Source organism: Nannospalax galili, unplaced genomic scaffold (genome assembly GCF_000622305.1).
Source record: "Nannospalax galili isolate Female #2095 unplaced genomic scaffold, S.galili_v1.0 scaffold1256, whole genome shotgun sequence".
NCBI classification, from domain to species: Eukaryota; Metazoa; Chordata; class Mammalia; order Rodentia; family Spalacidae; genus Nannospalax; species Nannospalax galili.
Window position 1 is genome coordinate 333723 of NW_008337764.1, and position 15882 is coordinate 349604.

The 15882-nt window shown below is 43.6% G+C and overlaps 1 pseudogene; it reads left to right on the forward strand.

Annotated features, from left to right (window-relative positions):
* The first annotated feature begins 1424 nt into the window (after nt 1-1424).
* LOC115070294 lies at nt 1425-2943 on the forward strand (annotated as a pseudogene).
* Nucleotides 2944-15882: the final 12939 nt, after the last annotated feature.

Below are 15882 nucleotides of genomic sequence, written 5' to 3' on the forward strand. Positions count from 1 at the left end.
ACAGAGTGCTTTCTTAGCTTGCACGAGTCCCTAGGTTATATTCTTAGCATAGGAAGGCAGGTATTAAAAGGGGGGGCTAGGTCACTTCTAAGGCTTTGGCTAAGAGCAAGTGTAGTCTAGAGACTGGGTATAGCACAATAGTAGTGTGCTTGGCATATATGCAAGGTGCTGAGTTCAATTTTCAACACCCAGTCATCATCATCATCATCTTCATCATCAAATGGGAGAATATCAAGTTCTTGATGCAGTGCATGTAGGAAGCATTCTGTATGTGAAAGCTGTCATGTTTGTGGTTGTCTATGACCATTAGTTCTTTCTCAATTATACTTGTGTACATCCTTCATGGGGTTGTGTTCCTTCTATATAGCCTCATGTGAAACCAGGTGTACCCTCCCTGTAAGCAGGTATAAGGTCCTTTGGGGGGAAACCCGATAGGCAACACCAGAATGGAGCAGATGACCCCACAGAAATTCCGAGGCAGTGACAGTTGGTGGGAGAATGTCCCATGGGAGGAAGATTGGACCAGCTCGTAGTAGTTATGGTTTGTTTTGTTTCATTTTTCAGTTTTTTGATACATGGCCTGACTCCTCAGCCCAGACTAGTTTGGAACTTACTATATAGCCCAAGTTGGCCTTGAACTAGTAGCAATCTTCCTGCCTCAGTTTCTCAAGTGCTGGGATTACAGGTAAGCCGCGATGGCTGACTTTAATAACACTTATGAACAGGGTGGCTGGGATATGAGGGAGTAGACACAGATGAGAAGAGGGGACCAGGGGATCTGGGAACAGAAATTGGGCATGGTACAGGAGGGATTCAGTGACCAAATTATGTGTCTGTGCAGTTTAGGTCTACTTTTTGTGGTTCAACAACTTTTCCCATCTTTTGGTTGGATGATGTTATTTGTGTGTGCATATGTGTTTCTGAAAATAGATGGAAGTGTGAAAGAAAAGACTTTCTATCTATCTTTCATTCCTCTCTTCCATGCTGGGGCCATACCCAGGGCATGCACTCATTTGGTGTGTGCATGGGAGTGGTGTATGTTGAGATAGAGTCTCACTATCTTGAATTGAGCTGACCTGGAATTTCTCTCTCTCTCTCTCTCTCTCTCTCTCTCTCTGTTTATATACTTACCAATGCATTGGAGGAATTATCAAGTTCAATAAGAAAAATCAAGATTATGGGTCTGGAGAGATGGCTTAGCCCTGAAGAGCACTAGCTGCTCTTGCAGAGGACACATGTTCAGTTCCGTGTACCCATGTCAGGAGGCTCACAACTGCCTGTAACTCCAGTTCCACGGGATCCCATGCCATCTTCTGGCCTTCATTGGCACATATACAGACACACATATACATAGGTAAAAATTAAATAATCTTTTTTAAAAGCAAGGTGTTAATAAGGAGAAATAACATCTAATTGCAGAAAATATGGACATGAAGGAAGAAAACTCAGAAGAAATCAGGTAGGAGTAAAAGGTTTGGGGAAAGATGCTATTAACAGACACAAAAATATCTACAAATCAACTTTTTATTAGGCTATCGACAAAAATAAGGTGGAAAAGATAATTTCCAAAAATAAATAATCTAGAAACAGCCTCTTTCTGTAGGTGCCACAGGGGTCCCTCCTGCTCAGCACGAAGCCCACAAGTTGGAACCATGCGAGTGCAGAGGTCCCAAGGCAGGTCTCTCTTGTCTGGGCTGCTGCATTGTGTACTCCAGGCTAGCTGGGCAGGGAGCTTCCCCTTTTCATCACAGGAGAGTTGGGATTGTGTACTACTGCATCCGCCTTTTTATGTGGGTTTTGGGGATCTGAACTCAGATCATCAAACTTGTATGGCAAGCACTTTTACCTATTGAACCATCTCCATGGTCCTGGCCTGGAACTTTTTTTGTTTGAGACAGGGTCTCCCTGTAGCTCCAGCTGTCCTGGAACTCACTATGTAGACCAGGCTGGCCTTGAACTCACAGAGATCCGCCTGTCTCTGCCTCCCAAGTGCTGGGATTAAAGGTGTGCGACACTCCCAGACTGGCCTGGAACTTTTGATCCTTCTGCCTCAGCCTTCCAAGTGCTGATTCAGATTGGGACTTATTTGGGTGAGTATCAGATGATGTAGGTGGCCTGCGTTTTGGTAGAAGTTAAGATAGAAACAGGCACTTCAGGTGAAAATGGCCAACTGTTTAAGACTCATTCATAGGGGGAGTAGGGCAGCAACATTGACTGAAGGAGAAGAGAAAGTTGAAAATGGTAGCCAGGACTGTGCTGTCACTCTGGAAGATGAACTCAGACACTTTTGACAGAGAAGGTTCTGTAGGATGCGGTGGATCAGAAATGGATCAAGTTGTCAGGTGACAGAGTAATAGAAGCTAACACTGAGGATAATGTTGAATGCTGTGATGAAGAAAATAAAAACATTGCCCAATCAAGTACTAGAAATAATACGGGCCCAAATCTGTAAGAAAAAACACCTGAAAGGTAAACCCATCAGTCTCATAGAAACAGAGGGCTAGAGGAGAAAGAAAAACCAAACCAAGAAAGACTAGAGCAAAGAAAGTGGTTTGACAAGAAGCAGGAGTGGGAAAAGCTGTGCAGAGTAAAGCCAGATGTTGAGAGAGAGAGAGAAAGAGAGAGAGAGGAGAGAGACAGAGACACAGAGACAGAGATCTTCAGAGAATTGCAAGAAGGGGTATGGTGCAGTTCAGTACTGTCAGAAACATCAAAATGATGCTGTTGAAAAAGTCGAGAAGCGGGAGACCCCATCAGAAAGCCTGCTAAGTTGATAGCAACTGTTTCTAAGAAAGATTTCATCAATGTTTGAGGAATGGATTGGAAGTACAAAGAGAAAAGTTCAGCTTGGAAGAACCCCAAAGCCAAACAGACTGAGGTAAAATCAGAAGAGGCCCAGGGTGGACTATTGTGCGCGATGATTTCATGGTGGAGCCGCTGTGAAAGGGGAGCGATGGAGCAGATGGCCGCAGAGCAGGATCTGCAAGTGACTGGTGCCTAAAGCAAATAAGACTCAGACTCGGAAACACTTTAGCTTTCCTGGAAAAAGCCTCCATCCTCTGACAACTGGGGAGTTATAAAAGATACCAACTGTTAGACTATCTGCTCTGGTGTTCCTCCTTGATGTATAAGCCTTTTTAAACTGTATTTTCAATCCTTATATAACTTTAAGCATTTTTCCAAAATACTTGTACAATGAAATGTTTTTTTCTTGAGCAGTAAGATATGCATGTTGCTAGGGACATCCCATATGGACAAATGCTGATCATGTTGTTTTAGAATCACCAGTGTTTCTAAAATATAGTTCAATTTATAGTTTATTATCAATTTATAATTAACATGACCTTTTTGAAATAAAAATGCACTTCAACATAAAATCGCACTTGCGCCTGTGTTAGAGATGGAGAACTGAACCCTTCACTGTGGGTTCACTGAATGGAGTGCTCGACTGGATTTGATGCCCTCTTCTGACCTCCTCGGGCATTGCACAACATGGGTGCACTTACATACATGCAGGCAATACATTCATACACATAAAATATAAAATTTATTAATAAATAAAAATATTTAAAAATCCTTAAACATTCCTAATTCTGTGTCTTCAGATGGTAGAATCGCCTTAGGCTTTAACCTCAAATTCAGAAGTTTAGACCACATCTTTCCAAATCTTTCCTCTCTTTCTTTTCTTTTTTTTGGGGGGGGGTTGAGGCAGGGTCTCCCTGTAGCCCCAGCTGGCCTGAACTCACTATGTAGACCAGGCTGGGTTTGAACTCACAGAGATCTGCCTGCCTCTGCCTCCCGAGGGCTGGACTAAAGGCATGCGCCACCATGCCCGGTAAAAATATTTTATTTATTATTTTTTATTTTATGTGCATGAGCGTATGCCTGCATGTACGTAAATGCACCTGTGTTGTGCAATGCCCACAGAGGTCAGAAGAGAGTGTCAGATTCTCCTGGAACTGGAGTTAAGAACAGTTGTTAGCTGCTATGTGGGTGCTGGGAACTGAACTCAGGTCCTCTGCAGGACTAGCCAGTGCTTTTAACTACTGAGCCATCTCTCCAGCCTTTTTTTTATTTTTTTGAGCCAGGGTCTCACTATGTAGCACTGGCTGGCCTGGCCTAGAACTCTTTATGTAGACAAAACTAGTTTGGCTTCAAACTCATAGAGACCTGCCTCTGGAATACTAGGATTAAAGGCATGTGTTACCATGCCGGCTTTTTTTTCTTTTAAAAAAATATTTTATTATTTTTATGTGTATAAGTATATTGCCTGCATGTATATAAGTGCACCCGTGTCATGCAGTGCCCACAGAGGTCAGAAGAGGGTGTCGGATCATCTGGAATTGGAATTAAGGCCACTTGTTAGCTGCCATGTGAGTGCTAGAACTGAGCCTGAGTCCTCTGCAAGAGCAGCCAGTGCTCTTAATAATGGAGCCATCTCTCTATCCCCCCAAATAAATATATCTTAAAAAAGAAAAAGAACATGGGCTGGAGAGGTGGCTCAGCGGTTGAGAGCACTGGCTGCTCTTGCAGAGGACCCACCCGGGTTCTACTCCCAGTACCTACACGGTGGCTAACAACTGTCTGTAACTTCAGTTCTAGGGCATCTGACACATAAAATAAAAATAATAAATAAAATATTTTTTAAAAGATTTATTTTTATTTACTACCTTAACACTTAAAAAAAATTTTATGTGTCTAAGTGTATTGCCTGCTTGTATGCAAGTACACCTGTGACATGCGATGCCCACAGAGTCCAGAAGATGGCATCCAATCCCCTGGTACTGTAGTTACAGGTGGTTGTTAGTCACCATATGGGTGCTGGGAACTGAAGCTGGGTCCTCTGCAAGAGCAGCCAGTGCTGCTAACTGCTGAACCATCTTTATTTTTATTTTTAATATGTGTACAGGTCTGTTCACTTGAGTATAAACTCCTGCAGAGGTTAGAGGAGGGTATCAGCTCCCCTGGAGCTGGAGTTATAGTTGTGAACTGCCTGATGTAGGTGCTGGCAATGAAACTCAGATTCTCTGCAAGAACAGCAAACACTTAACCACTGAGCAATCTTTCCATCTCTCCAAATATTTTCTTTCTTGTAGGATATAGCACCCAGCTGAATCTTCTAATTAGTTGCATTGCCAGTAAACACCAAGTGCGCCTGCAGTTAGTGAGTAGTGAGGATAAAACAACAGGAGCTTCTTGACACAGAATCACATTCAAGCCCATGTAAGAAAGGGAGAAGAGAACTGCAGTGCTGGGGTTACAAAGGCAAAATAAGATATGGGTCCTGTCTCTCCTTGAGAAGACGGACAGGGCTGAACAAATAAATATAACGTAAGAAACTGTGGTGGCGTGTGTATGATACTTCCTGGGGGAGATTGCACCACCTAGGTGAATGGAGGGAAAATCTCCAGAAGGGAAGCCACATGTTAGATATGTGTTGCACAAGGTATAATTGAGATGAACAGAGAAATGAGGGAATGACAATCCAGGTCAAGGAAAGGACTTTTGTATGGCTAAAGAGTAGAAGTGAGTTTGGCATGGTAGGGTACCCTAAATTGTCCTGGCTGGCCTTGAGCTCTCTGTAGCCCAGACAGGCCTTTAACTTGCAGCCTTCCTGCCTCAGCCTCACCAGTATCTGGAAATACAGACCTGTGCCACCAGACTGGGCTGAGAAATGCTAATCAGCAGTAAAGTATTCATTTATCATTCCATCCATCCATCCATCCATCCATCCATTCATCCATCCATCCATCCATCCATCCATCCATCTTTCCTTTAAACAAATGGTCACAATTTGTTACTGTATCCAAAACATTGTAGTAAATTTCAGATGCAAAGCAAATTTTAAAAGACCCCCTCCCCCCCTCTTTTTTTTTTTTTTTTTTTTTTTTTTTTTTTTTTTTTTTTTTAAAAAAAAAAAAGAGGACGATAAATCTTTCACTGTGATATATCAAAATAACCAGGACTCACAGAAATCAGCCTGCCTCTGCCTCCCCAGTGCTGGGATTAAAGGCGTGCACCATTGCGCCCCTCAGGCCCCCTCCGGTTTTAGGGAGTCCTAAACTCTTAGGCAGCTAGACAGGCTTGGAAGCTATTGGGGATAGGTGCCTTCCTTCATGGCCTGCTTTAGACCCCACTTCCCAAATGATACATGAGAAGGGAACTTCCTCCTGATCAGGGGAATGGAATCTGAGTTCTGCCTTTGGCCCTGGATAGAGAAATGACATTCTGATCTGCCTCAAGGATTAGAACATTGTATGCTATTGTCCCCTCAAGAGTTAATCCTACAGAGCTGTCAATCACCTGGTCAAGAGGTTGCCTCTTGGGAGAGTTGCTTCACCTGAAGACAAGTGAAGGAGATGGGAGAATTAACTGTCCCCTTAGTGAGGGAGTATACTTAGACACACCAGAAGCCCCTCCCTGCATGCGGTTGTTTCTAGACCATCACTGCTAAGCTTACCTGTTTTTCTGAGTTTTAATTCAGAAGGCTTAACTTTTCCTTTTCTTTTTGCTTCCTTCGTTCTGAACACTGGCCCAAATCCTCTGCATGCTTTCTCAGGTATCAAAACCTCCTCACAGCTTCTTTGAAGATCCCTCACCAACCACCACAGTGCAGCTGTCTGCCAACTTCTATTGGGGAACCTGCCTGATTCTTGGACCCTGACTCAAGGGCATGGCTGTCCCTTTTCTTACCCATCTCCTTCCTCCCAGCAGCAGCTAGGATTCACAACTAGTTTGCCCTGTTGTTTTTCTCTTAAACTCTAGCAAAATAGTCCTTCTGAGTGTGTTTATAAATTCTTTTATTAATGAGACTAAGAATCCATAAAGGGAACAGTGGTTTCCCTGGGAACACTTTTACCCCCCTTTGATCAGTTAGGAAAGTAGGCTTAGAATAGTAACTTGCTTAGCGTAATAAGCCATAAATTGTGGAACTGGGGCTCTAACACAATTGTTTTACAACCAAGTCTGCTTTCAATCCAATAAGATATCTACAGCATGATTTCATGGATTTAAAGTGCCATCTTATCACCTGCATCACAAGGGCATTTCACTTAACTTCTGAGTCTTAGTTTCTTCCTATGCAAAATCAAGTTATTAGTACTTACTCTATAGGATTATAGTGGAGATTTAACAAAACTCAGTGAAAACATTTGGTCTAGTTCCTGGGAATCTTTTAAACAATTAACTAATTTAAGATAAGGTCTCACTTTGTAGCCCTGGCTAGCCTAGAGCTAAGAAGGATCTGCCTGTTTCTGCCTCCTGAGTGCTAGGATTAAAGGCTTGTGTCACCACACCCAGCATATGCTCACTATATTTGATAGCTAATGATACTATGTTCTCCTGAATGGGTAGCAAGTGGTAAGACACAGACCAAGTTTTCCCTTCATCAGAGGAAGAAAATTTCACTTCTAATAGTAGAGAAGGACGGTGAGCAGATCAAGGGTGAATCATGAAGATTTAAATTGGGGTTTTCAAAAACAAGGACGACTTACAATTTAATTTAATTTAATTTTTATTTATTTATTTTATGTGAATGAGTATATTGCCTGCATGTATGTAAGTGCACCTGTGTCATGCAATGCCCAAGGAGCACGGAGGTCAGAAGAGGGTGACAGATTCCCCTGGAACTGGAGTTACAGACAGTTGTTAGCTCCCATGTGGGTACTGGGAATCGAACCCGGGTCCTCTGCAAGAGCAGCCAGTGCTCTCAGCTGCTGAGCCATCTCCCAACCCCTTAATTTATTTTTATTTTCTGTATATATTTTTGCCTGCATGTATACAAGTGCACTTTTGTTGTACAATGGTTTTGGAGGCCAGAAGAGGGTATCAAATCCCATGGAACTGGAAGTATAGATGGTTTTTAGCCACCATGTGGGTGCTAGGAACTGAACCCAGGTCTTTCAAAAGAGTAGCAAATGTTCTCAGCTGCTGAGCTAATCTCCCCAGCCCCTTATCTTATTTTTAAAAAATATATTTTATTGATCATTTTTATTTTATATGTATGAGTGTATCGCATGCATGTGAGTGCACCAGTGTCCATGCAGTGCCGTGGAGGTCAGAAGAGGGCTTTGGATTCCCCTGGAACTGGAGTTAAGGACGGTTGTTAGCCAACATGTGGGTGCTGGGAATCGAACCCGGGTCCTCTGCAAGAGCAGTCAGTGCTCTTAACTGCTGAGCCATCTCTCTGGCCTCCCCTTATCTTATTTTTTGAGATAGGTTCTCACTATGTAGCCCGGATGGTCTGGAACTAAGTACACCAGTCTGGCTTTAATCGCATAGAGATTTGCCCACCTCTGTCTTCCAAGTGCTGGATGTGTGCCATTACACCCTGCCCTCCACATTGTTAGAGACAAGGTCTTTCACTGAATCTGGAACTTACCAATTCAGCTAGACTGGCTGGCTAGCAAGCGCTAGGAAACCACTGGTCTGTAACTCCTTTTATTCTCTCTCTCTCTCTCTCTCTCTCTCTCTCTCTCTCTTTTGAGATAGCATCTCATGTAGCCCAGGTTGGCTTTATACTCAATATGTAGCCAAGGATGAGCTTGAATTTCTGATCCTTCTGCCTCAACATACTGAGTCCCGGTTACAGTTGAATACCACCATATCTAGTTTATGTGATGCTAGGGCTTTGTGGATGTCAGACAACCAATTGAGCTATATCCCTAGCCCATAAATAAATCAAGTACATAAATTTCTTTTTCTCTTCCTTCTTTCCTCCCTCCCTCCTTCCCTCCTTCCTTCCTCCCTCCCTCCTTCCTTCCTCCCTCCCTCCCCCTTCCTCCCTCCCTTCCTTCCTTCCTTCCTTTCTTCCTCCCTCCCTCCCTCCCTTCCTTCCTTCCTTCCTTCCTTCCTTCCCTCCTTTCTTCCTTTTTGCAATTCTGATGTTTGAACTCAAGGCCTTGTACATGCTTTTGAAATAAGACATCCCAGGTACATTTGACTTTTTATGTGGGTGCTAGAGATTTGAACTCAGAGCCTCATGATTGTGTGGCAAGCACTTTACTCACTGAACCATGCCCTGAGCCCCTGGATATTTATTATTATTAATATTTGTTTGGTGTTTTTGAGACAGAATCTGTCATAGCCCAGACTGGCCTTGAACTCCTTAAGTAATGATGATCTTTAACTTCTGGTCATCCTGCCTCTATCTCCCAAGTGCCATGGATGAGAAGAGGAAGAAACCAGTCAGGCAGTTTAGGGTTGGCGACTTTGAAAACAAGCCATTGTCTTCTGACTGAACAGCTTGTGGCACAAGTGCCCCTGTCCTTCCAAATGAAGAAGTAAATGTTTTGACAATACCATACATGTATGTAATGATGTAATGTGTTTTGGCCATTTAACCCCCCGCCAATTCCCACTGCACTCCTTCTTAATAAGAAGTCTCCTTCCCACTATTATGTCTTTTTTGTGACCCACTGCATTTAATTAGGGTGGTTTTCATGAGTGTGGGTGGGGGGATATTTATTGGAGCATGGACAACTTACGAGTGGCTACACATGTGAAGAAAATTGCTCCCCCTCCCCCAGCAATCATTAATTGCCAGACCAGCTTTGAATCATCTATCAATGTTTTTTAATACAGCCTAGAGCGGCCCCAGAGTATGTCCTGAGAATACCTACATGGAGAGGATAGAGTAGCCTTGGGCTTTTGGAAAAGATTTTAATACTCTCAAGTCTTTGAGGTAGGATGGTAACACCCACCTGCAATCCTAGTACATGAGAGGCTGAGGCCAGCCTGGGCTACATAGCGATTACAGGGCTACAGAGCAAGACCCCGGGGAGCTGGAGAGATGGCTCAGAGATTAAGAGGACTGGCTGCTCTTGCAGAGAACCCAGGTTTGTTTCCCAGCATTCACATGTCAGCTAACAACTGTGTGTAACTTCAGTTCCAAGGGATTGATGCCATCCTCTGGCCTTTGTGGGCATTGCATGTACATAGTGCACTTACATACATGCAGGCAAAACACTCAGACACATGAAATACAAATAAATAAATAAATAAATAAATAAATACCTTATCTCACAAAACAAAAACAGAAACAAAACAAAACACAAAACAAGGAAAGGTATTGCTGAGGACTAGAGAGATGGCTCAGTAGTTAAAAGCACTGGATGTTCTTGCAGAAGACCTGGGTTTGATTCCCAGCACCTACATGGCAGCTAACAACCATACATAACTCCAGGTCCAGGGGCTCCAACACCCTCTTTTGAACTTCTTGTGCACTGCATGATATGGATGCACTTAAACACATGCAGGCAATACACACATATACATTTTTAAAAAAGGTAGTGTGGCTCACATCTGTTATCCTAGCACTTGGAAGGCTGAAGCAGGAGGATCAAGTGAACCTGTGTGGAGGGAAGGACATTCACAAGAAACCAGAAAATGGAGCTGGAGAGAATCTTCACAAGCATGACCCGGGAACCCCAAACTTCTAACATTTGGATGCTGTTACCTGACACCACAGGGCTGCAGCGCCACGTCCAGTGACCAGACCCTTTGAGTAGGATTGGACCTTGATCAATCAGGGATGCCTTTTTTTGCATGGCAGAAATTGCACAACTGGAAATTACATGCTTAGGCTAACCTTCTAGAACAGCTTTCCTTCATATGGTGTGACTTCATGTCAGGAATCTGGACACCAATAAACTCACCAGAACCAAATAAATACTTCTCCTAAATGAAGCCCTCCCTCTCCAATCCTGAAGAAATAGTATTTATTTAAAAGCAATTTCCCGTGTTGCAGATGTTCAATGTACTCAATAAACTCTTCTTTCTAGTCTGATGTAAAGGGAGGGTTCTACTGACCGCCAGTATCTTTTTGACTAGCTACTTTTGAGGCTGCCTGGTCTATTACAGCCTGGGCTACATAATGAGTTCCAGTTCAGCCTGAGCTAAGAAAATGAAAACAGCTCCCCTGCGCCCCCCCAAAACACACAAATCAGCCACTGCCACCAAAACAAAGGAATAAAAAACCTTTCTAATTCGAGTTAAAAAAGCATTATTTGCCTTTCACAATTGTCTGCCCAGCTCCCGCCACCTCTCCTGTATCTTAGCATCTCTTGTTGTTCCAATTTGTGAGGTTTTCTCCCTCAGTCTCAAGCCTGGAGGAGAACAAATGGATTCAGAGTTACTGGTCAAACACTGATTCCCATGGAAACCAAAGGACTAAGGAAACAAAAAAAGGGAGGAAGAGGCAGCCACTGCCTGACCGTTTAAGCTCACCCTGCATTTTTTTTTTCACTTTTGGGTATAAAGGCAAGTGGTTATATGTGTAGTTAGCAGAAGGAAATAACCTGTCTCCTCCCCCACAGCCAAATTTCTTACCCTCTGCCCTCTGAACAGTGAGTATAGGGAAGGCAGTGGGACATTGCCACCTGGTGGTGGAAATGTCAAACTACCACCAAGAAAGAATGAGCCAGCGGCAATGCTGGCAATTAAGTAAGCCACCGGGAGTCACTCCTAGGAAAGAGCAGCTGTGGTACATTTAGCACATGTTTCTTCTCACCATAAATTATTCTAGGATTTAAATGTTATCTTATGGACTGAAGAGATGGATCAGGGCTTAAGAGAGAGTACTGCTCTTTAGAAGACCTGAGCCATCACCCATGTAAAGCAGCTTAAATTACCTGTGATTCCACCTTAGGGAAGCCAAGGTCTCTGGCCTTTGTGGATACTGCGCTTACGTGTACATACCCCCACCCCCCAACTTCAAAGGTATAGAAATATACACATAATTAATAAAAAAATATTTTTTTGAGACAGGGCCTCACTATGTAGCTCTGAACTCATTATGTAGACCAGGCTGGCCTTGAACTCACAGAGATCCACCTGCCTCTGCCCCCTGAGTGCTGGGATTAAAGATGCTCTACCACCTTCGGTATAAAAATAAATCTTTAAATATCATCTTACTTTGAGTTTTTTTTTTTTCTAATTCACATGTGGGGTGATCTTTTTTGGGGGTCTGTGGGGATGCTGGAAATCTGATGAGTCATATGCATGCAGAGCCGACACTCTATTACTGGGCTGTACCCTCGACTCCATGAAATCCAGCTTTATAATTGCCTATCTAATGTCTTGCTGCCACAAATGCAGTGTAACACCAGACCTGTGTAATACTCCTGTCTTCCCTCCCTTTCTCTTTTGGAGGCAGCTTCTGTTAGCTTGCCAAAGGAAGTCAGGTTTACTCCGTTGCCTTTTTGATGTAGTCTTTTCGGTTCTCCCAGGGTTCAAATTCTTCTGCTCAGTGGGTTGCAGTGCCATCATCCCCTCCTCCCATATACCCAGTCATTCTTTCTATAGGAACTGGGTTGTCCAGAAGCTAGGCAGACTAGCCTTATTGGAGAGCTCCAGGTTCAGCGGACAGATCCTACCTCAATGAATAAGGTGGATAGCCATTGTCTGACCTCAGCTTTTGGCCTCCACATGCATGTGCACACAGGTGCACACATTCCTGCAAGGACAAGGACATGGCAAAAGCAGTCTACCCCTTCATGCTTCCCTCAGCCTTCCCATGCAAACACACCAGGGGGCCTGCAAAGTTAAGGCAGCTTCAGTGGGGAATTCCAATATAGAGGTAAATATTCAAGTTCTAGGACTGGGATGTAGCTCAGTGGCAGAGCTCTTGCCTAGCATGCCTGAGGCCTTGAGTTTGATGCCCAGCACTGCAAAACACACACACACACACACACACACACACACACACACACACTGAAAAACCCCAAACCAAAAAAGTCAATAAGTTCTAGCCCATTTGGTTTTCCCTTTCACTATGCAAGGGAAGGTACCTCAAGACTTAGGTCTTCACAGAGAAAAGTGTCCCATGGGCACTCCTCATGCTGACAGTGTAGTGAGCCAGGCAGATTCTCCAGTGAGTTTCTAAAATCGACTTTCACCAGTGACAGCTGTAAGCTTGCTGGTCCCTGTATGAGTTGAGAATGAGCACATCTCTCAGAGTTATCTATTATGAATTAATTAGATCAACAGAGAATCTATTATACATATACTCCTCCTTTATCCAAGCTCTGGTCCTTGGGTCAAGGAGGTTCTTATCTTCTAAGAGGGCTTGGCACCTTATGGCCAGTATCAGATTCTCAGTCATGGTGAGTCCCAGTCTCAACACTATTATTATTATTATTATTATTATTATTATTATTAATTTGAGACAGGGTCTCACTAAGTAGCTCTAGTTGGCCAGGTGCTCACTATGTAGACCAGGTTGGCCTTGAACTTACAGCAATCCTTTTGTCCCTGCCTCTCAGTGCTTGGATTAAAGTCACATACCACCATGCTTGGCTTCAAAACAACTTCCTCTCCCCCCTTTCTCTGTTTCTCACCTCCCTCCCTCCCTCCCTCCCTCTCATTCATTCATTCATTCATTCATTCATTCATTGAGATAGGGTATCACTGTGTAGCCCTAGCTGACCTGGAACATGCTATGTAGACTAGGCTGGTCTCAAACTCACAGAGATCTGCCAGCCTCTGCCTCCTGAGTGCTGGGATTAAAGGCATGTGCCACCACACCTAGTTCCATGTTTTTTTTTTATTCTTTCTAACAGCAGGGTATGGGCTTTGGTAACTGTAGACAGTGGTTTGCTGTTTCTCTTTAGTGGCATGTCTAGGTCACATCTAGTAATTCCCTTAGAGCTCCTCTGCTACCAACTTTTCTGTGGAAGGATTTCTACTTCTAATTGACCAGTTAGACTTGAATGCCATTTTCCTTCTTCCCATAAAACAAATCCAACCTGGAAACCAGAAAAATCCAAAACAACAATAATAAACAGTCCTTCTTTTTTGTGTTTTATTCATTATTTTTATTTTATTTGTATGAGTGTTTTGCCTGCAGTATGTAAGTGCACCTGTGTCGTGTAATGCCCACAGAGGCTAGAAGAGGGCATTGGAGCCCCTGGAACTGGAGTTACAGATGATTGTTAGCCACCATGTGGGTGCTGGGAATTGAACCTGGGTCCTCTGCAAGAGCAGCCAGTGCTCTTAACCGCTGAACCATCTCTCCAGTCCCACAAACAATCCTTCTATTAAGACTCTTCTTGTACCCATAAATTTCTTTCCGTACCCACAGGTAGTCCCTAGGACACATATTTGCCACTTTACTCTGGGGGTCAATTCTAACTCTCTTACTCCTATTTTCTTTCTTTCCCTCTCATGTGTATGTGTGTTTGTGTGTGTGTGTATGTGTATGTGCAGGTGTGTATGAACGTGTGTGCACATGGACATGGAGGCACAAGGCTAATGTCAGGAGTCTTTCTTGATTGCTCTCCATTTACACATTGTGGTAAGATCTCTCAGTTGAACCTGGCGCTCTCCAATAAGGCTAGCCTGGCTAGCTAGCTTGGTCTGGGGATCCCTTGTTTCTGCCTTCTGAGCACTAGGATTACAGGTGGCTTAGAAACTCCAATCCTAGGCTTAAACCACTGAACCTTCTCGTAAGCCCTCTTACACTTATTTTCTTACATATACACTACTCTTTTGTAATGGTTTGAATGAGAAATGTCAGCCATAGGCTCGGGTAGTTGAACACTTGGACCCCAGTTGGTGGTACTGTTTGGAGAGGTTGTGGGGAGGAAGTACAGCATTGAGGGTGGGCTTTGAGGGTTTATAGCCTCACCCCACTATCAGTTCACCCTCTCTGTTTCCTTCATGTTTGTGGTTGACAATGTGCTCTCTCAGCTTCCTGCTCTGACATCATGTCTGCTGCTTGCTGCCATGCCTCCCTTGCCACTATGGACTCTCCCTCTGGAGCTGTAAGACCAAATGAATTCTTTCTATAAGTTACCTTGGTCATGGCATTATATCACAGAAAAAAAAGCTAATTCAGAAGTTGGTACCAAGAGTTGGGTACTACTGTGGAAAACCTGACTATGTTGTTTTTAGGAAAGGAAGGATGTGGAAGGCTTTGGAACTTTGGACTAGAAAAGTAGTTGAATGCTGTAAACAGTGCTTAATGGACCATTCTAGTAGGAGCCTGGAAGTCAGTAGTACTAAGAGTAACATGGGGACCCAGCTTGTGAGGGTTCTGAGGGAAACAAGGTGTCTATTAGTGACCTGGCTAGAGGTCATTTCTGTGATACTTTATCAAAGAATCTGGCTGCCTTCTGCCCATGTCCTAAGAACTTGCCTGAGCCTAAATTAAAAAGTAACTTTGTTTTGGTAGGGGGAATTTTTTGTTTTTGAGAAAGTGTCTCCCTGTAGCCCCAGCTGACCTGAAACTTCCTAAGTAGACCAGACTAGCCTTGATCTCATAGATTCACTGTCTCTGCCCCCTGAGGGCGGAGATTAAAGGTGTGCAACCACCAAGCCTAGCTGATGGGAAATTTTAAGACAGTATAATGTGGAATCTGTGGTGTAGTTGTTAATGATGATTCTTATACAGGTCTACAATGAAAAAGAGCAAGTGGGACAGAAAGAAATACAGAATGTTCAGTTTGGAGAGGGAAAGGGCACCAGGAAACTTAATAGCCAAGGCATGTGCTGAAAGAGAGGCTGCAATTTTTAGTATCATTTATTATTCTTACTTTATGTGTATGAGTGTATTGCCTGCGTGTAGGTCAGTGCACCTGTGTTGTGCAATGCCTGTGGAGGTCAGAGGAGGGTGTCAGATCCTCTGGAACTGGAGTTACAGATGGTTGTTAGTGGCCTGTGGATGCTGGGAGTCCAATCCCGGTCCTCTGCAAGAGCAGCCAGTGCTCTTAACTGCTGAGTTGTCTCTCTAGCTGGAGAGGCTGAAATTGTTAAAGTGAGTAGTGCCATAAGGAGAGGCCTCCTGCTCTTTCATGGAACAAAGGGAAAGGCACCCATAGGGAAAACCTCAGCAGCTAAGCTTCCACCTTAAGAAAAAGGCATAAGGAGTTTTATGCTCCTAGA